General features: G+C 43.6%; 1 long non-coding RNA gene across 24 annotated transcripts in view; it reads right to left on the bottom strand.

Moving 5' to 3' along the window:
• The window catches only part of LOC104913264 (uncharacterized), a 351,168-nt gene that overhangs the window by 244,096 nt on the left and 85,778 nt on the right, over window positions 1–21,294 (bottom strand). For all 24 annotated transcript variants that reach the window (XR_014886512.1, XR_014886494.1, XR_014886500.1 and 21 more), the window contains exon 3: window positions 18,865–18,918. This is a non-coding gene — a long non-coding RNA (uncharacterized LOC104913264). The remainder of the gene's footprint in view (window positions 1–18,864; window positions 18,919–21,294) is intronic.

The following is a 21,294-nucleotide window of genomic DNA, read 5'->3' on the forward strand; positions in this document are numbered from 1 at the left end:
GAAATAACATTTTGATGCTTGTGTATATATGAGCACAAGAAGAATGAGAAAGGAATATCTGCCAGCAGGGACATATAGTTAGGAAATGTATATAAAGTATATCTGCATATAATTCCCACACTGATTCATTCACGTGGCTAATACACATTGTTGGTATTTGTCAATACTTATATGTGCCCTTCTATGCCTGTTAATATGTAGTCTATATCCTGACACTGAACTACAGAGAAGAACATAAAAGGTACATTCTACATTTCCAATTTCAGGCGATGCGTCTCCATATTTTGAAGAGGATGGGCTGATGTTTAGGAGCTCTTCCCTTGGAGCCCTACCCTACAAATTCCCTAACACTGTCACGGCAAAGGCAGCAGCTGTTTCCCCAAGCATTCGCTGAATTATTCCGGAAGATTAAAATATACATGTATATATTTATGCCAACAAGAAGGAGGGAAAGTGCAACTTCTAGTCAGTGCCTAAATTTCCTGCCTCCGAAGCCCAGCTGGAGAGCAGGAGTTATAACAGAAAACAGAGGCACAATTAGCTGGAGTTCTGTAGCTGTCTGCAGCAGACTGCTTGCTCCTATCTCTCTATAGGTGGTCTCCCAGTTCATCAGTTCATAAATAAGTAATTTGAAATGTGTTCCTGGGGGAAATTTTCCTCCTTCTCTCCTGAACAGACTGTACTCATCAGTTTTCCTGTTCTCCAGGTACCTGGCGTTCTCATTTATAATGGCCAGAGGAACTATGCTGTTCTAATTCTTGCTTCATTACATTTCCTAATGCTTGTTTTCAGCAGCTTCACAACTCCACATTTCTTTATATATTGATAAAAAAAACTCTTTGCATATATTATTTATTGGCACTTTCATGTTAGCTTTACTGCTGATTTAAATGGAATATTTTTACATACAAAGTAAGACTGTGAAGTCGGTTTCAGGTCTGAGGTTTAGATATTTTGATTTAAATTAGGTGGGGGAAGAAAAACAATCAGCAAGAGAAATCATTGTCACTGGCCATTTCCCTCCCCTCTTCATCACACAATATCCAGACAGATAGTTAGCACATACCGGTGCTTTAGTAGAAAGGAACATTTTGTACTTCAGGGAAAAACATAGAGGCCAGATCAAAAGCTTATGGAGCCAGGTTACAAAGGTCTTTAGGTAGTCAAGGATTGAGCAGGATGTACAAAAACAACTTGGCAATAAGTGCTTAACCCTAAATGAACAGCCAAGGAAATCAGGCACCTAATTTACTTATTCCTTTTTAAAAATACCTGTAAGTAAGTGCATACTGGTAGGGGTAGATGCTCCTTACACAGAACAGCTCCATTGGCACATCAGAAAAAATGCATGACCGATCTGCTGTTTGACAGGATAACGATGTTAATGTAAGCGTTCATGTGAAAACAAGCAGTCTGAACCCAGGACACGTAGTTGCATAAGGCCATGTTAAATATTTTTGAAGCTCTGTTGAATAAACAAAGGATATAACAACACTGACCCTCAGCACTGCTGGCTGTGGACATGCACAAGCACTCGCATCCCATCCGGCACCTGGGTGTGCCGAGACCTGCTGTGGCCACACACGGTACTCAGGAGGGCTCAGGGAGGAGCAGGTCACAGCATTGGTGGTGCAAAATGTGGTGAGGGGTGTCAACAGCAGCACAGAAGCCACAATGCCTCCTGTAGATACACTTCAGGGGTTTCTGAGCTCCAACTTGCCTTCAGATAGTGAAGACCAAGACTTCAAGACTCAGTTGCCCACAGTTGGGGAAGACTTGATTTGCTGACCCAGTAGGGCCCTCCTCCTCCATGTTCCCATGAAACAAACCCCTGACCTCAGTTGCATGTGCGTTACTTTAAGGAGTCTGTTTTTCACTCCTCTGAGGAACAAAAGGAAAATGTTGCAACCTTGAAAGCCACCATCAGATGGAATTGCTGCTCCCCAGGAAGTCCAGATTAGGTACTGACAGACCCTGAAGTGAAATTAGGGATACGAGCCAAGAGTGCGTCTCTATATTGCCTGGAATTACAGCAATTTTATATTGCTCTTTTTGGACTTAATCAAAGGCACCCATTGACTTCAATGGATGATCGATCAGGCTTTGCTTTTTGCCATATTACACTAATCAATGTCTCTAATATATTACATGGAACAGTTCACCAAATGACAGATTTAGAAGCATCTATCTTTTCCCTTAAGAAATTACCCTGAAAATACCTAATGAAGAAGCACTTATTATTGCTTCTAGCTAGGGCCAAATGTTGCTCTTAATTAAATCAGTGGAAATTCAGAATCGTGCCGTTGAGTTCAATAATTGGCTTGTGAATGCCAGTGATAATTTTGATTTTCCTATATTTCAGAAGCAGCTGGAAACTTACATTGAAAAGATTTATTTTATATCAGGGAACACTTACGCTCAGATCACTATTTTCTTGCAGTTCCTTGAAACGTCCATATAAATTCGAGGTATTGCTGATTGGTTGGCGGGTTGCTGGTCAGTTTATTTTTAAAGTAATATGAAAAATATTTTAACTTTTAAAAATAGAAAAGCTGTTCCGTAAACTGAACGGAGCAACCCTAAATAGCAAGTCAGTGCTTTTCTCTAATAAAAGGCATCACCATGTAGTTAGGCAAGCAGAATTTGAGTCTAGACCTTTTTCTGCCCTATTAGACAAAAACTGTATCACAATCAATGTAGCATTGTTAAGCTCAAGTCTTCAGGCACCTTGAATCAGGTCCTCAAATCTGATGAGCTCTGCTTAAAAAATAAAAATATTTAGAGCCCTTTTCTGCTTTTATGTAATGTTGCATAAGGATTAACTGTAGTTCTTCACCCTGCCAGCACACCTTCTGCTTTTCCACAAAAGCAGGTGTTTACATGCCTAGAGCTCTAAGAAACATATTAACTACTTTGACAACTACGGTCATGAATTATACAAAAATAATACTAATTAAAAACAAAAACAGGAATTGACTGTAATGTTTATTTTCCAACAATTACTAAGATTATTCAGGGAGACGTGAAGGAGGAATACTTTGCAAACCTTCTGAGGAAATACTGTAATTAAAATAATTTTTTCATCTGGGATTTTCTTTGGGGAAAGGGAATTTTGTCACCCAACTGATAGTGGATTTCAACAGAGCCCTTAATTACTGGCTGGTTACCTGCATAGCTTAGCAGTCACAATTGGGGGTAGATGTTTCAAAAGAGCTCCCTCCCTCCCCATTTAAGCACTTTCAGGGAAGTATATGTTATTGGATTCTGTCTAAACTTCTGAAAAAATATTATTCTTAATGCTTACCAAAAAGAAAAAAAGGAAAAAAAGAAAAAGGAAGTTGTTGTTTCTTCTTAAGGCTGAACTAGCAAAGAAAACAAACTTAGAGAAAAGGCTGGAAAGAAATGTTTTTTAGTGGGCTGCTGCAAAATGAAATGAAAACACATTTCAGAGCATTTCCTTGAAAAGGATGGGGTGGGAAGAGGAGGGGGAGCAGGAGGCACAGAGGCTCCAGCAAAGCACGGATGCTTTATTCAGCAGCAGGCAGGAATCCCTGGGAATAAAGGTCCCTTCTGCACATCTCACTTGGGCAACTTATTTGCAAGTTTCAGGAGATCCCAAATGCCAGCAGCTAAATGTGTGCAGGAGGGAATTCAGGAGATAAAAACAGAGAGAAGTGGAGAGAGCAGTGCAAACCTGGCAACTGACAAATCCTGCTGATGTCAACAGGGGGCATTTGGCTGAGGCACCCCTCGTGGCGCTGGCCCTGTCCTCGTGGCTGTGTCCCTAAGCTCCATTTCCCAGGCAGGGAGACATGGCACAGGTTCCTCTGCTGCAGGAGCGCCTTATCTAAAGTCTTCTTCAAAAAAGGAAATGAGTCGATTTGCATTTTCCTACTGAAGCAGGGAGGAATGTTCCTCGTTACATTATACTGTGCACTCAGGTTTGCCCCAGGCCTGCTTGTGGGCTAGAACAGCTCTGAAAACACCTGTATCCTTCCCATTTAAATGCACTCTTCAGACAAACCTTTTTGGAGGCTTTCAAAGGAGATAGACTAATATTTTTCCATGTATTTCTCTAAGTGATTGCTGAAGACAGAAGTTAACCACTTGATTCCCACTTGATTCACACATATTGCCTTTCCATGGATTGCTCTTTCATCTGTAAATGCTTTCCTTTAGGTGAGGCTTTGGCTCAGTGGATTTCTCCATAGGGAAAAAACAACAACAACAACAACAACAACAACAACAAAACACATCTGGAAATGTACTGTAATTCAGGCATCTCTCACATAACTGAATGAAAGATTCTAGGGGACATTTCTATTGGGAAAGATTGGCACGTTCCATATTAGAAAATTCAAGATCCATTAAGCCATCCTCCCCATTGGATTTATTTTCTCTGTTGAAAACATCCTGAATATTTATTACAGTGAGGAAAGAGACCCTTCAAAAATGGTTCAAGGCAGTTTATATTCACGCAGGTCTTTTCCCTGCTGAAAAGGTTGAAGCCATCAGTGGACATGGATCCAAATTTTATCCCACATGAGTCTGAGTGCCTCCGTCCCATGCTGCGTGGAAAAGCAGCCTTTCCAGCTATAACTAATTGCTCACACAAAAAAATTATACCTGGATGAGAGTAAACCCAGCAGAAACTCTACAGAGGACCTGAGCTTAAACATCTGCATTAATAAAGGTTGCCCATGGAAGCTGAGTTCCCTGTTGGGATAGATCACTGCCTCTACCTGAGCCTGGGAGACTCCTTCACTCCTCTGGGATTCAGTTTCCCCACCTTGTAACAATGTGAGGCTTAACCCTCCAAAACAAGCAGTAGGGGCTCCTGAAGCAGCATCACTCAACTATGGACAGTATGGTGAATAATATTATTTATAAGCTTGGACTTAATTGCACGGTGTGTGTACACAATTGTGCATATGCACATGTGGTTACCTCGGTGACAGCTTTATTCTGATATGAAGTTGCCATAAGAAAACACCACTGGGGATTGACAGGAATAAGGCCAAGAGACAAATGAGTTCCCATCAGTATCAGCGAATGATAGCCTGATGCCAAGTTATATAACAGGGGTGAAAAGTCAGTGTTCCTTTCCCGTGTCTGTTTGGTAGAACACAAATGTCCCAAAGCCTTCCCTCTCCCACCCTATTTTAAAGCAGTTTCGTTAAGGATGTGGTGAGGACTTTTCCAATGTCTTCACTAATTTCCCACTCTTTCTCCTAAGCGATGATTTCATGTGTAACTGGCAGGAGACGAAATTTCAACAGATTGAATCCTTCTCTCTCCCCTCTGCATGCGCATACACACACATTCCTTCAGTCCCCAGATAGAAACCGTAATTCCCCTATATAAAAATGGGGGGAAAACATCTCTTTTTTTTTTCCTCCTTTTCAAATGTATAACATAGTTGTGAAGGCTAATTATAAAATAATGTTTATACCTTGGAGACCGAGACGGGAGGTTACGAAAATGCTTTAAAAGTCCCAGTGCAGCAATAGAAGAATTTCATTAACAGAAACAAAGCAGAGCTGGTGAAAGTTTGAAAAACAAAGTATGCAAAACATTAAAAAAAACAAAGCCAAATCTATTTACTGGTCTGGTATATATCAAACTTTCAAGGTTCCCAACGATTCCTTCACATTCCTAAGTGAAAAATGCAATTAAAAGGTTGATTTTTTGTTCCAGAAATCTTGGCTTTGAAATGCACAATGGGTTTTTCCTTTCAAGCCGTGAGGAAGCGCAGTGCTGACTGCTTTCCAAAGAGCTTCAGATGATCGCATCCCACCCAGCACCCTGCAGGATAAGGCTCTGTGTAAGCAGAAGGCAGCAGCAGCTCCTCCAGGAGATAATGCCCTAACACAGGCTCAGGGTGCGCGCGCTGCGGAGCCAATCCCATCCCCTGCGTATAACAAGTTTGCCCTGTGTGATTGTCTGACAGACCCGGAGACAAGGAGATGAACCCTGACAGATGTAGTCTTTATCACGGAGTAAAATAGGCTCACAGCAGTGTCCCGCCAACATGAATGTCACATTTTATGAATTGCCGTATTGCATGCTGCAGTGAGCACTGCCTGCCTGCGCTTTGGGCAGGCACTAACAGCACGGTTCTCCCCCCTCACAGCCTCAGCTCGCTGCCTCCAAATGTAGCAAAGAGCAGAGCCGGCAGCATCTGCTTTGCCATGAACTCACTGCCCTTAAGGTTCAGAAATAATGGGAATATAATTTAAAAAAAAAAGAGAGGAGTTAGATCGTTGTGGTTGACCGTGCCGGGACTCCTAGCAGGGTGAAGCAGTGCCCCTGGCCCTGTGCAGGGATCACAGAACAGGAGTTGTGTGACCAAGCAGAGCAGCACCTGGGGTCAGCATGGACCCCCAGATGGGCAGGATCCCACCTCAGTCCTCCAGAGCATGGCTCTGGCAGTGCCACCGCCAACAGCCACCAGCACTGGGATGCCACTCTGCTGACAGAAAATGAAGCCTGACTGCAGGCAATCAGTTGTGCTGACTCAACCCAGACAGGCACTGCTCCATCATGTGCATAAGATCTGCATGCGGGATCCAACTGCCAGGGAGGACAATGGCAACATTACGAGTGCTAACCCACCTTCCTCATCCCTTTTGGAGTCTTCTTCAGTTGTGTCTAACTCAGTCAGGCCAAAACTGCAACTGCAGTATGAGCAGAGGCTAAATCAAGCAGGAAAGAAGGGGGGTTGTTAAGGTTCATTCAAACTAGGTGAGCATTATTGTGCTGTCAAATGAGGCAAAAATCTCAGCAGGGTGGAAGGCCTGGGTTTGTGTACATTTCCACACAAACAATTCGGATGTGTTATGTTTGAAGTGGAAATAATAGTCTAGGAAAGATCTGAAAAATTAACAATGGTTATATACCTAAAAGGCAGAAAGAAGGAACTTAGCCTGTGGTCTCCTGGGGCTGGAGACATCAGTTTCTCCTGTATCCCTACAGTGTTCTCCCCCAGCATGAGCAGGCACTGAGCACCAGCATGGCTCATGGCACTGCACTATGGATGGCGCAAAGTCCTTCTGCCCAGCTCTTTGCAGACACTCTGCTGGCTCTTCACATCCTCAGCACTAGCTGTCATGGAGACATTCATGCTTATATTGTGGGCAATATTATTGGCCCTTTGCTTGGGAAATGGCCAGAATATAGACAAGGGGATGGTCCTTAGAACCACCTGCTTGTAAGCCCGGCAGACTAGAGACATCTAAAACACATCTGCTACCAAAGCTTCAGAAGTTATTCTTTTTTTTTTTCTTCTTTATAATTGTCATTTCTGGAAATGTGCTTTTCAACATGAGCATTTCTTGAGGCAAGTGAAACAACTGCCAGGTTATGAACTAAGGTAAGATCCTGACCTCTGCAACACTAGGGAGCCCTTCCTTTCCTCCTGCACCCCACCTCTCCCTGCAGCTCTTGGCTGGATCCATCCCACGGTTGGATCATTCATAGTAAGGGAGTAGTGGGCTTGGGGAAGCCTGACACTATTCATTTTGAGGGGTCTACCCTTTGCAGATAAACTGAGCTTTCCCGAGACTACTTTTCTGCCCCTTAAATTACCCTTCCTGCCTCAAAGGGAGGAAATCTAGTTTTTGAGATCCCTAGACTCAGACTCCAGCAGCTTGCAGGAAGGTTGTGCTTAGTGCCCTGCACTCTCACAGTCTTCCTACTTGCCCACAAACCTCTCAGTTCCCCATCTGTAAAATAGGGAAAACAGCACTTTCTTAAGTCCCAGAGGAGCTATGAAGGTGAAAAGCACTGAAGACTGCCTGGCATTCAGATGCTTTGCAGCTGGAGTATCGCAGATAGTTACGGCGTGGTAATATAAATGCAATGATATATGTGTGTATACACACACACACACTCTAAAAGTGTTTGAGAGCATAAATTTGGTTTGAAATCTTGCCCTTGCCTTTAGGGTCTCTAACTACTGATTCCACCTAAAAATAAGCATTAGTAAAAGATGTCAGATCCCAAGCCAAGACGGCGTAAAAGTATTTAACTTCTTGCATATCAGAGAATGCATTTTATTTTGGCTCACAAAGGACAGTTTTTCTGACAAACGTATCAAACCGCTTCCGCCTGCTAATCACAAGGGGCAGGTCGGCCCGGTAACGCAGCATGCTGCACATCCAAGCAACAGGCACAGCCCTTTAATGAAAGCCAACTAGCAATGATTCAAAAACTCAGCCATAAAAGTGGCTCTGATTTTTTTTGGCTGAGACTTGAATGGGACACAGTCGCATTCTTAATTCTAAGTATAGTACCACCTGCAGAAGAAGTTTTGCACTGAGAAAGCAGGTTGGGTGTTCACAAAAGCACATTATTTTTTGTACTTTTTTTCTGATGATGGAATAGGGTTTCACGGAACTTGATAAATATTTATTTGAAAATTTCTTTTTTTTTAATGAGGAAATTCAAAGTTTGCTAGGGAAGGACTTCCCTGGGATTTCAATTAATCCCACTTACAAAGTTAAAAACAGGCCCTTTGCAAAGAGCAGCCCAACAGCTCAAGACAGCCACAAAACTCCCAGCACCTTCTGCTGTTAGCATCTGATAAAAAAACTCTGGGGATAATAAAATGCAAAGCAAATTGAAAAAAATGTTGTTTGTAACACTAAAAGGACTGTTTCGTTCCTTATGCTCTTAATACTTTTGTCTGGTATTGTTTGAAGAACCATTTGGGGCTATTTGTGTTTTATTGAGGCCACTCGACCTTTCCCAAGTCTTAAAGAGTTTTGCTCTCTATTCCCAAAGAGAGTGCATAGATGGTGGCAATGGCAGTGCCATGGAGCCTCACAATGAGGCACTTCATTGAAAATGTGAATAAAATTGCTTACATGAGCATCTTTTTGTGGGATCAGTGTCACACAGATGAGGAGAATTCCCTTCTTGAGCAAACTTGCTTTTCCTTCTCTTTAAGCAGCTTACAGCAGATGTACATACAGGTAACATCATTAAAAACATTACTCCGTGTAATTTACCCCTGCCTTTCCGAGAGCAGCACTGGACCCTCATTTGCCTTTTTTGGTTATATTTGTTAGCTTACTCTGTAGTTTTCCCCTCTGGTAGAAAATGGAAAAGCAGAGAGACGTAAGAGAATTGTCCTTTGGAGAACATGGCTCTGGAGTTATGGCTCCTCTGAGGGCTTGCATGGAGTCCTATAAAACTTGCCATAGTCTCACAGGCTACTGGAAATGTTCCTTACAGGCACAAATAACGTGAACAACAGAATCCACTGAGAGCAAGTTATTCCTTCTTTCCCCTCTTTTCACTTCAAGAAAATAAGGTGAAGAAGAAACAAGAATAACAATGACGAGAATAAAAATTAGGATGAAATAAAAGATCCTCTAAAAAAACTTCTTTCTGCTCCAGTTTGACGGAGCCACTCATTTGGACCAGACTGGGAGCCTGGGCCTGCTGACTCTGGAGGAATTGGAAGCTTCTCTCTGAGGAAATATTTTCCTGGGAGACACCTAGGGCTTCTGCACAGAGTTGAGCACAGTTTATATCATGCTGAGACAGGGGATCCCTGTTACAGCCACCTGCTCTGTAACTAACCTGCAGTCCCCCTGATAATTAAAAGCTTTTCCTTCAGATCTGCCCAATGAGCTGTTCCCAGCTTGGCAAGAGTGTGAGTGTTTGATTTCACTGCAGAGGAAGCACATTTATGGTGTGGGGCTTTGTCTGCTAGAAGAGAAGTCACCAGAGAAATAAAGGATGGATGACCGAGAGCCGCCATCAACAGGTTTGGCATCGGCTCGCTCTGCCCCTGCTCCTGCTCCCACTGCCCAAGGAAATTTCACTGTCCCCACATCCCAGGCTTGAATTCTGCACCACATCCAGCCCAGATGATAGCACAACCAGGGCTTGAAGCCTGCCCCATGTCTGATCATTTGCTGATAATTCCTATTTCGCTTAAATCAACATACTGATTGTATCAGCCATAAAGCTTTATGGAGGTTAGTTTATTCCCCCCTTCAAATGGACTGTTCTTCTCTGTCATAAAGTTAATTTTATAGTCTTTGTTCATTTTCCTAATCTGCAAATTACATCCTCCTGTACTCTGATTACTTACTATTGGAAAAACAGACCTTCTATATTTCCCCTCTGCTTCTAGTTTAAATATTCTTTACATTATCTTGATGACCTTAATCTCTTTTTCCCCCCATTGGCCTTTCAAGGAAGCAGCAAGCGTACCAGCAACACGAAGTGTGTCAGCCAGAAAAAACAAACTCAGCTTCTGCTCTCTGCTCAGTCCATCAAAATACCCTCTCTTTTTCTTTCCTTTTTTTTCTTTCTCTCTTATTCTTTTTTTTTTTTTTTCCCCCTTTCCTCTCCTTCTTTCTCTGACAGCAAAGATTTGAGGAAAGAAATGGAACTGTAGCAGGGAGGATTTTGTGTCCTTGTAGAAATCCTTCATTTCCTATTAGGAAGGAAGGCAATTTAATATACTGGGAAACAAGGTATTAACATGCCAGAAACTGGCCACTGAATATTGCAATGAACAGGTCATTTCCCATTTCAAGTTACCTTCATTTTGCAAGGTGTGTTGATGCACATGCTGACATTACTACTTCAAATGGCCACAACCCAGCAGCAGCACATGCAGGAGTAGGAATGAGAAACATCTCATGGGAATTCACATAGAGTTATAGGTTTGAAGGGACCTCTCGAGATCATCTAGTCCAACCCTCCACTAAAGCTGGGCACCAGTGAAAAGAGCTTGGCACCATCTTCTTGACAACCACCCTTCAGATACCTACAAGCATTGATAAGATCCCCTCACAGTCTTCTCCAGGTTGAACAGTCCCAGGTCCCTTAGGCTTCCCTTGTACAGGAGATGTTCCACGCCCCTCATCATCTTTGTGGTCCTCCAGCAGTTCCCTGTTTTTCTTTCTTGAACTGGGGAGCCCAGAATTTAACACAATATTCCAGATGTGGCCTCATCAGAGTAGAGTAGAGAGGGAGGATCACCTCCCTCAGCCTTCTGCTTTTGCTCTTTTTGATGCATACAACCAATCAGGTCCACCAGGACACCCAGGTCCTTCTCTGCAGAGCTCCTTTCAGTAGGTCAGCCTTTAGCCGGTACAGATGCATGCAGTATGCATTCACCTCTGGGCACCACCTAAGACCTGCCCGAACTTTAAAAATTAGGCACAAGCATGTTTCAGATTGCTCCATGTCCTAATGCCACATCTGTTCACTGCCCGAGAATTCCTAAAGCAGATTCTGAGCTCTGAAACCATACCAGCAAGCTTGGAAAAGGAATCCTCAAGGAAAGAAAACTAATAGATGGCATGCTGCTGTATGCAAGTCAAAAAGGTTATGTAAGAGGGAATGAGAGATCTGCCAGCCTACTTGAGCACAGAAGAGTGGTTCCTTCCTCAAGCCCTGGTTTTCCCTCACTGTGTGATATTCTCCACTTGTGGTTTTCAATCTTGTTCTCATTACAAATCCCTAAAAATAAAGCAGGACAGGGCTGCATGTAAGCTGACTTGTTGTAGACTTCTTTTTCCCTCAATTTCCTTTGCAAATCCCTTTGAAAGATCCTGTGAATTCCATGGGATTCAGCAGACCATGCTTTGAACATCACAATACACTCCCACCCTCTATATTAAACATGGATACTCTTTATAGGCTACAAATTGTGGAAAAGGAGCTGCTGCACATCTTACTGTCAAAGCAGAGCACCCTAGATGGAGTATGTTCTGTGAAGCTCCAAATACTGTAACAAATGTTTTCCTTTGATGGAGACACTCACACTCTTGCAGATGGAACTTACTGGGATCTGACCTTCCTAACCATAGCTCCCAGCCAGAGGGATTGCCCTGGATGAGGCCAGTCCAATCCATAGCAACACACAGCAGCCCCCTCCAGGCTGGTGAGAAGCCCCTGGAGAATGCAAGGGCCAGAAACCATGCACCTGCTAGGTGAGAGTTTACCTGTGCTTCACTGCTGTTTTCTTCCACTCTCACCCAACTCCTGCTGCACTTCTGCCCATCTCCCTCCAGCTGCATTGCTCTTCTGTCCTCTGTGCTCCTACAGCCTCTCCCCCTTGGGCTCATTTCTCTCCCTCTTCTATAATCCCCTCCATTCTCTCCTCTATCCTATTCTTCTCCCATCTTCTCTTCTTTTTCCATTTCCATTCAGTTTCTTTTCACTTTGGATACCTCTCTTTCTTCCCACTCTCTTGTGCACCACTCCCCCCCTCCTTTGCTGCCTTCTCTTTGCCAGCGTAATACATTGAGAGCTGCCATTCACCGTCCTCATTTGCCATGCAGACGGCAGGACTGCTCATGTGGCCCTCACTTGCAAACAGCAGCTCCAGCCGGAAAAATAAGACACCAATTAATTCCAGCAGCCAACTTTCTGTTTAAAAACCTTACATTATTTCACATTAAAGACTGGCAGTTTATGTCTGCCTGCAAACCGCCCGGTGCCAGGAACGTATTTATAGAAGGACTTATGGAAGGAAGGGTTTGGAGTTTTTTTTTCCCCCTAGTAAACACAGAGATAGGGGGATTGTTTCATTTCAAATGCATGTGCAAATTCTCCAGGGCGCAGCTCGAGGCCAGAGCAGGAACGGGTCTTTATTTGTAAGCTGTTACTCTTGGCAAGTCTGCAAAATGTTTTCCCCCAAATGCATTTTACTCTCATAATTACCGCATGGTGGGTTTATATCAAATCCCTATAACTTCAGCTGTGTGACACAACCTATTGAAACCCAGCCGGAGCCCGTGGGCACGTTCGGGGTGCCGGGGTGCCGCTGCGGGCTGCGCGCCGGCTACGGGGCCGTTCCTGGGCCGCCAGCGCCATCTAGCCGGCCCCGCGGAGCCGCCGGCTGCCCGAAAGCCTCCCTCGCACCTCACAGGCCGAAGTTTGACCTTCCTGCCTTCTAAAATCGCCAAGCAGGGCGTCTCCAAAAGGCTGAATCCGGAGCTAGAGCGCATTGCCCCACTCCACCCCCCCGGCACTTCCATCCTGCCACGCGGGACGGGCCGCACGTTGCCCCTCCGCCCCTCTTCCAGCGGCTCTGCTCCAGTGGCCGTGGCCTTGGCAGAGCTGCTTGGATGCAGAGACAGGTTTCACGCTGTGTCTTTTTTTTTTTTTTTTCCCCTTCCCGAGTGGCTACAGGCACACAGGAGCCACCAGATTGGTCGGTGCTACGGGGCCATCTGGTTCGGTAGTTTGTTGTGACAAATGCCCGGTGCACACTGCAGAAAAGGGAAGGGCAAGAAATGTCACAGGAGGCATTTATTCAAAGAATAAAACCAGCTTGCATTTGCACATTTTGCTTGACCACCACCATCCAGCAGATGAGCTGTGTCCTCTGTGAGGGCAAGGCAATGAAGCGACCTGCATATCGCTCTGTAGCAGTGTCTGTTGTGACAGGACAAGGGGAAATTATTTCAAACTAAAAGAGGGAAGATTTAGATCAAATATAAGGAAAGGGTTCTTTACAACAGAAGTAGTGAGACAGTGGCACATGTTGCCCAGAGAGCTGGTGGTGCCTCATCCCTGCAGACAGCCAAGGTCAGGCTGGAGGAGCTCTGAGCACCTGATGGAGCTGTGGGTGTCCCTGTTCAGTGCAGGGGAGTTACATCAGATGGCCTTTAAGAGTCCCTTCCAACTCAAGTGATTCTGTGATTCTATGAAACAGTTTCAAACACGAACAGAGCCATCCCTCACTGCAGACAGCTAAGTTGTCATTAAGTAGGGTGGGTGCTGGATTGGGCCCAGAGTGCACTCAACTGAGTATTTCATCATCCTTTTGCAGACAAATGCTGAAGGGAATAATGCAGGGGAGAGGGAAGATTTCATTGAAAGAAATTTCAGGTCTCCCAGGGTTGCGGAGCCTTGTCAGCTTTCAGGAGAGCCACAAAAATTCAGTTTGTTATTTCAGTTACTGAATTGCCATTTTCTAAAGGCTCACCTCTAAAATTAGTTACATTTAAAAACAAAAACAGAACCAAACAAAACAAAAAACCTACAATGCAATTCTTCAAGTAATGTTATCCCTTTCGTGCCCCAGCCCTCTCTGGCACTCATACCAAGATGGGAGGCGGTACCTCAGAGATCCAGTTTGTCCCAGGATTCTGTGTGGTTTCAGGAGAAAAGCCAACATGGTGGCTGGTCCTCTCACTGGGTACATGGCAGAAGAACACCCCAGCACCATAGAGAACAGGGCTCCCATCCACAGATGACATCACTCCTCTCCTCGTGCACCAGTGCCTTGGGGAGTGCTTAAGCACTGCAGTGAAAAGGCTGTGGAACTGCCTTTGACAGATGTCCACGTTTGCCCACTGCCTTTCCTGTCTCATAACTACAACAAGGCCTTAACGGAGTAGTAGAGCAAGTTAACTGTTCTGACCTCCCCTGCTTCAGGCAGCATTTATCAGCAGGGCCATTTCTAAGCTGGATTTTGCCACTAAAGGAAAGTGAATCTAACACGCTTTCTTGAGCCATCCCTCACCTGAAATGAAGGCGATCTGGGCTCAGCTGATGTGGCTGATACCATTCCCGGGGTCACTAACAGAACACTGAGGTGGAACGTCTAGAATATCTGCTCTGCTTGATTCCATTATAAACCAGGTCACTAACCAGTGCAGATCATAGCCTGGAGAATGGAACAGGACATTTCACGACTGCTTGTCATGCTGGAGGTACAACGTCTCTTATACCTCACAGCTGCAATTCATGCTGACTTGTGTGCACATAGCTAATACCAGCATGAAAAATCCTTTCCAAAGTTGATCTTGACCCTTGGAAACCAAAGTTATTGCAGCAAGGAAATCTGTGTTTGTGCCTCTCCCACCTCCTTGAAGAGCCCCACTGTCTGCAGTCCTCTGAAGCTCTCACCATCAGCCTTGGAAACAAAGCACGCTCACTGTTTCTTTCCTGAGATGCACGCTGACCTCTTCTCTCACGTAACATAAAACTTTCACACTTTAACTTCTCTGTGTTTCTTAATGTAACACTTGGAAACACAAACCAGTCAACACCTCTGGAGCCAGGATGCTTGGCTGAGGCCGCGCTGCTGCTGTTAAGGCAGAGCTCCACGGCAGGCAGCAGGGCAGTGGGGATTCGGGGTGAATGCAGACAAGGGCATCTTGCTAGGCAGTGCAATCCATGGCTCAATGGCACTGGCCATTGCTGCTTCTCCCAGACACCTTCTATATCACTGCAGTCAGGATTTTCCCCTCTTCTGTGCTTCTGATTTCTCTCCATCACCTTGCCTGTCCCCTTGCTTGTCATTCTTCTCAAGAGAAGCTCCACCTGTGGAGCTGAATGTGGCATTTGCTGAGTGGAGAGAGCATAACTGGAGAAAATCTTGGAAACCAAGTGTCCTCAGGTGTCAAACTTGCTAGCAGGAGAAATGGGACTGACCTCAGGTTTCACTGGACTGTAATCAAAGCACCGTTCCCACAGAACTCAACCTGCCACAGAAGATTCTTTCACAATGTGGGAATTGCCATCCATGTTTAATTCTGGAGGAAACATCAGTGAAAACATCCGCTGCTGTGTATTTCTACTTCCCAGCATTTCCCAGGATACTCCACAAGCCACGTGGTTACAATGTCATAAAGCTAAGTAGGAAGGGATTCCCTTGCACATCGCAGAGCGGCCGCTTTCTTGGAGGGGCAGATGGAGATGGAGATGCTCTGACTCCCATGTTGCTGTGGGGCTTTGTGGCAGGGTCAGGGAGCTGCCATCTGCACACACACACACACACACACACACACGGTGTGCACACGAGGAGCTGAATATTGATTTCTGAAAAGCATTGCATCACCAGACTTGTTTCTGCTTTTCCCATTGTCCCATGAAGCCTGAACCCTAGCTCAGATCCTAGAACAGCAGCCCTTACCAGCATTTCTTCTCAAAGTGAAAGCAGAAAAGGAACTCTAGAGAAGGTACTACTAGGTTCCACATTTACAGTATCTAGGTGACTTAGTTTGCACATAAAATATTGCCTTTTTCATTACAAATTAAACCTGAGATCTGAAAGTGATGCTGTGTTCTTTTCATTGCCATCAGGAATAAAGACTGCAACTGCAGCTCCGCTAGTTGTTCTGTCAATTACAGCAAATTAATTTGCTTGTATTTATTTATCACTGCACTATCAAAAGTGTACTCAGAGCAATGCAGTGCACCAATAAAGGCAGCCTTCGCTCTGGGAACTTGGCAGCTTTGTTTTGCTGTGCACAAGAGCTGCTGTGTCTCCTGAGCTTCTGCTGAACCTACAGGGAAAGCAAAGGAGGGCAGGTCTGATCCAGCACTAACCAAGGCTAGAGCTGCCCTCTGCCAGGAGAGGATCTGATTGTGAAAGGCAGCAATGTCTGGGAAAATGTTGGTTTTTATAAAATATTTTATATGCTGTAGTGCCATGATTTTACGTGGGCAGAAGATAGAATTATAAGCAACCTTTAGTCAAGTGAGCTTCTTCCTCTTATTGTAATTGTGCAAGCCCTGCTAGACGAGGTCAGATGAAGAGTAAACAAAGCCAGTTAATATAATAATGACACGTGATTGTGTGCAATGTGGCCGGCAACTGTACACTACACAGGAGCATTAGTGGTCACTGCACTTGCTAACTCACCGTGACACCTCTTATTTTCTCCCATGTAGGAAGAAAGAGAACAGAATAATACACTTCTCCATGGCTCCCCATATTTTACAGAAAGCTTGTCATTAAAGAAATGTAATTTTCTATTCCGTTCTCGACAGACGGTTCTTTTGCATAAAATATTCTCCCGTGCTCTGCCCCTTCCTCCCTACAGCTCAGCTCCCAGAAGACACTGGTCCCCTTTTGTAGGAACAAGGCTCTCCAATTCACCTAAAATTCAGGGATGTCAAGTCTGACAGCTCCACACACTGAACTCCTGCTCTAAAATGCCCTCTGCTTTTCAGCTTCCCAGTGGCTAAACTCTTCATTGAGAAGTTCTGGTTGTTTGCATAGTTGGAAACAGTCAGGATCTGGCAGGTAGAACATTTATGTAGATATCTTTCCACTATAACGTAGGTGTATATGTATAAATGCATAAAGCCTCATGGATCAACATTTCATCATGTATAATACCAAAGAAATCATTCATCTACTTACAGTAAGAACTATTCTCAAAGAACTGGTTGGAATATTTTGCATACAATGTCCTTAATAAAAAAGTCACTATTTTCATCAAAACCAAAATTTGTCCTTAAAAATTGTTACCCTAATAAACATATTCCATTTTCCTTGGCATTCCCTGAGTCTGTCTCTCCTGGTAATGTTACTAAGGATTTGATCTGAGTACTTCAAACTATTTTAAAATCTGTTTTCTAAGCACTCTCTTTTCCTATAAATTCTACTAAAAGAAAAAAAAGAGAGAGAGAGAGAGAGAAACTTTAAAAAGAATTCTGGAAAAGGACTGATGATTTTTTCCTTTTAATGTGTTGCAGATAAATATTTTTTAAAGAGATAGAGTACAAAATAGGTATAAATCCAGTACCGTAAAACAGACAAAATACATCTCTCTATATTGTTTTCTTAAAATGGCTTCTTTAGTTTTGACGAGCTCTCTGCATGTTTGTGTCTGGAGAAAGCATGATTTGTAAGGACTTTTCAGATCACCTCTCATTTTGGATGCTATTGCATTTTACAATGCCAAGGCCTAACTCAATTATGGAAGCTGAGAAAACACAAGCACATTCATACAATATTTGTGTTTATTTTAGTGCACATTATAGGTGTGCACATAGAAGAACATTCCATGGAAAATGTATTCCTATACTACATAACTGTATAATCTACTATATATAAAGTCACGCTTACTCATGGATAATTGTATATAGGAATGATAGAGGCAAGAAAACCTTCATCTCTGTGCAATGCCGTTAGCGAAGGCTTTGCAAATGAAAGTTCAATATAGCCACCCTGCTGGAGCACAGGACACATCTTATCGCACTGGTGGCTCTTGCAAGAAAGGCATGAAAGTCTCATTCTTTCATAAGAAGGCCGCATGGAATTGAGGATTGTATGGTTCTGGGGAGACTCACTGTATAATATCAGAAATTGCTAGACGTTTGAAGACAGAAATGTCTTTCTCCTTTGAACATTGCATCCTAAGTGCCAGCCAGAAATGATTTATACGTGCTCATCCTTATTATGGACTACACATAATGAGGGCATGATAGAAATCGTATCTGCATAGATTCAGGCAGTTCCAAGAGATCTGCTGCCAGTTTTGTTTGACAAGACACTCAATCAAGTGGAGAGGTTCGAAATATTTCAGGAGGAACCTTCTGCATTTTTAAGGCCCAATATTTGTATTCACTTAACAGAAATCCTAAATGAGAGCAACATGAGTTTATATTCATCCTAAGTTGCATTCTCCAAAGAGGAAAATATTTTGAGCTTGTCTACTAGCATTTTAAAATAAACACTTTATTCATTTCATCATTTCAATATGGTCCAACACATTCCTGTTTCTTTTTCTCTCCCTTGAAAGAATGTGAAACGGGATAATAAATACTGTCCTGGAAAATGGATCTTGGGACGTATTTTATTCATCATTCTATTAAATGGGCAGAAGGTGTTCCGTTATACTACTTACTGCCTCTACATCTCTCTACAAATCCTACCTGATCTTTGAAGTGCAGGTCGTTTTCCAAAGAAGCAGATGCATGAAGAAGAAAAGAGCACTTGAGAGAATTTTATACAGAGAAAAACTATGGTGATGGGAATTGACATTCCTCAGAGTGCCTCATAATTTCCATGGAATGTTCCACTGCTCTCATTGAGGCCCAGTTCCTCCCAGATTGAGCAATCCCATCCCAGTGAATAAAACTACTCACGTGAGTGAAGCTTCACAGGCTTCTGGTGGACAAAACGAGAGGGCAGTTCTTGTCCTAAAAAGACAAAAGCAACTCAGCCTGAGGGCTCAGTTTTACTGTCTCTCATAGTGTTAAACCTCCCCCCACCCACCGCCCCATGTCTTGAAAATCTGCGAACACAAATCACTACGCTGCACATAGAAAAGCTCGTGCTCCAAGGCAAGTTCGTGCAGCCCAAAGTGCCTCGTGTGCCTCGTGTGCAGGCCAAGAGGCTGCGCCATTGCAAAGTGCTGGGAAGCAAAACATTTGCTCTTCCAGCACTTACTGCACCGACAGCTTGATAAAATGGTTCAAGGCGTAATGTTCAAACAGAGAGAGAAAAAAAATTAAACATGTAATAATAAAGTTAAATGTAACTGTTTTAAAGTATAATTCTTTGGAGAGCTCAGTTTTATGTTGGGCCGACATTTGAAGTAGCACTAGTCGTTATTAACGGGAAGCACAGATAGAGGAGATTTAAATCACTAAAGTAATAAAATCTGAACGAGGTCTAGCACCTTGAAAGGCTCTTGGAGAGAAGATTGCATACAAATGCAATTAAAACGATGCTTATAAAATACTAAGATGTTAATTGGGTTTAGTCCCAGAAGCCCCAGCAGTACAGTATGTCAGAAGTTAGCTGGTTTGAAGTTTAAAAAGAGTGGTTTAATTTGTACACCTTGTCCTAATTACGAAGCTTTCTGCAGCCTGTGTATCGGCATGGTTTATTGTAGCTTAGAGCTTTGTAAAACAAACACACACCAGTTAATTGGGTTATTGCAATGGAAAATTGGGCTGCAGAACTGAAACCTTCCTTGCTCGTGTTTTTTTACAGCTTGTAATGAACGCTCCAGCAATGTCAGGATAGACTGATTTGTAAGGTGTGCAGTTTACAACTTGGTTATACCGCTGCTCTGAAAAATAGGTGATACAGTGAAAACAAAGACTAGCACGATATAATGTTGCTGAGCTGGTGGGTTGAAGCCCCAGCTGGCTTATTTATATCTTTCAATCCCTCCAAATTCTCCAACAGGTCTGAACTCTGCATTCCCACATTTGGGAAAGGACTGTAATATGCAAGGAGAGAATACCCCAGTTGTTCGAGGAGCCCGTGGAGGCTGGGAGCACCTGCTGGGGGTCCTGTGAGGTCGTGTGTTTTTTCTCATAATCAGTAAATAAATACTTAGAATAAGAACAGAGTAGTAAAAAAAAAAAAAAAAAAAGGCAGGATGGGAGATGTTACTGTACACGGTATTGGAACAGGCTGCCCAGGGAAGTGGTGGAGTCGCAGTCCCTGGAGCTGTTCAAGAAAAGTGTTGATGTGGCACTGAGGGACACGGTCAGTGGGCATGGTGGGGATGGGCTGATGGTTGGACTGAATGATCTTAGCAGTCTTTTTCATCCTTAATGATTCTATAATTAATGATTCCTGTTCAGGACCACTCTAAGAGTTTATTTGTGCCTTTCAGCTGATTCTCATTTCTTTGTGCGAAGGAACACTTCGCGAAAGCAAATCTCGCCTCTTCCCTCCTGTCTTCCTTCAGACTTCATGGAATTGTGGTCTCAGAGCATACTCTGGCAAAGTCCCTGTCTAGGTCATGAAACCTGTGTGTGGCTTGTTTTTTGTGAAACAGGCACTGAGCCTGACAGCATGACCTCACATCCTCCTCCCTGCTATGGCTCTGTCAGATCCCAAGAACTGCGAGCCCCCAAATGCTGCAGAGCATAATGTGACAAGTTGGCATGACGGAGAAGTTCCTCAACATGGAAACTTACTCCAGAAAAAGTAAGTTCCATAACCATTCTCTCCATAACATTCTGGGACAGTGCACTTTTCAGTCACTTTATGAGAGGCTTCTATTGAGAAGCAGCGAGTTGCCCAGTGTGTGTGGGTTTGGAGCTGTGCATTGTGGTGCAAGCCAGGACGTAAGAGGTAATACAATGTGTGACCAGTCCTATACTCAGCAGCCTACAGAACATAGGAAGGAACGTCCCTTTTGCACACCAATATCACATTTGTATGATTTATGTGATTACGGGCACAGTCAGCCAGCTAAGTACTAACAGACCACTTCAGTTAGTCTTCGGATAAAAAATAAGTTGCTGAGAATGAGGAATGATCATGCAATCAGAAACGCTAACTCGTTTGCATTTAAGGCGGCATGACTAGTATCAACAGATCACACACCTATAGCTATCTATATCAATAGATCACAGTCTAATCTTCTGCAGCCTTGACATACATCAGATACTTATAGAAATGTGTAATAGTATGCACCTATGTACATTAAACTCTTAGTACATATGGGGAATTGGTATTTTATTTTCATTGTTCCCACTGATAATATTTGATAAAAATCAGTGATCCCTGCTTGCTCCTGTCCACCTGCCCCAGTGAACAACCGATCCACA

Source organism: Meleagris gallopavo, chromosome 15 (assembly GCF_905368555.1).
Source record: "Meleagris gallopavo chromosome 15, MGAL_WU_HG_1.1, whole genome shotgun sequence".
Classification (NCBI taxonomy): domain Eukaryota; kingdom Metazoa; phylum Chordata; class Aves; order Galliformes; family Phasianidae; genus Meleagris; species Meleagris gallopavo.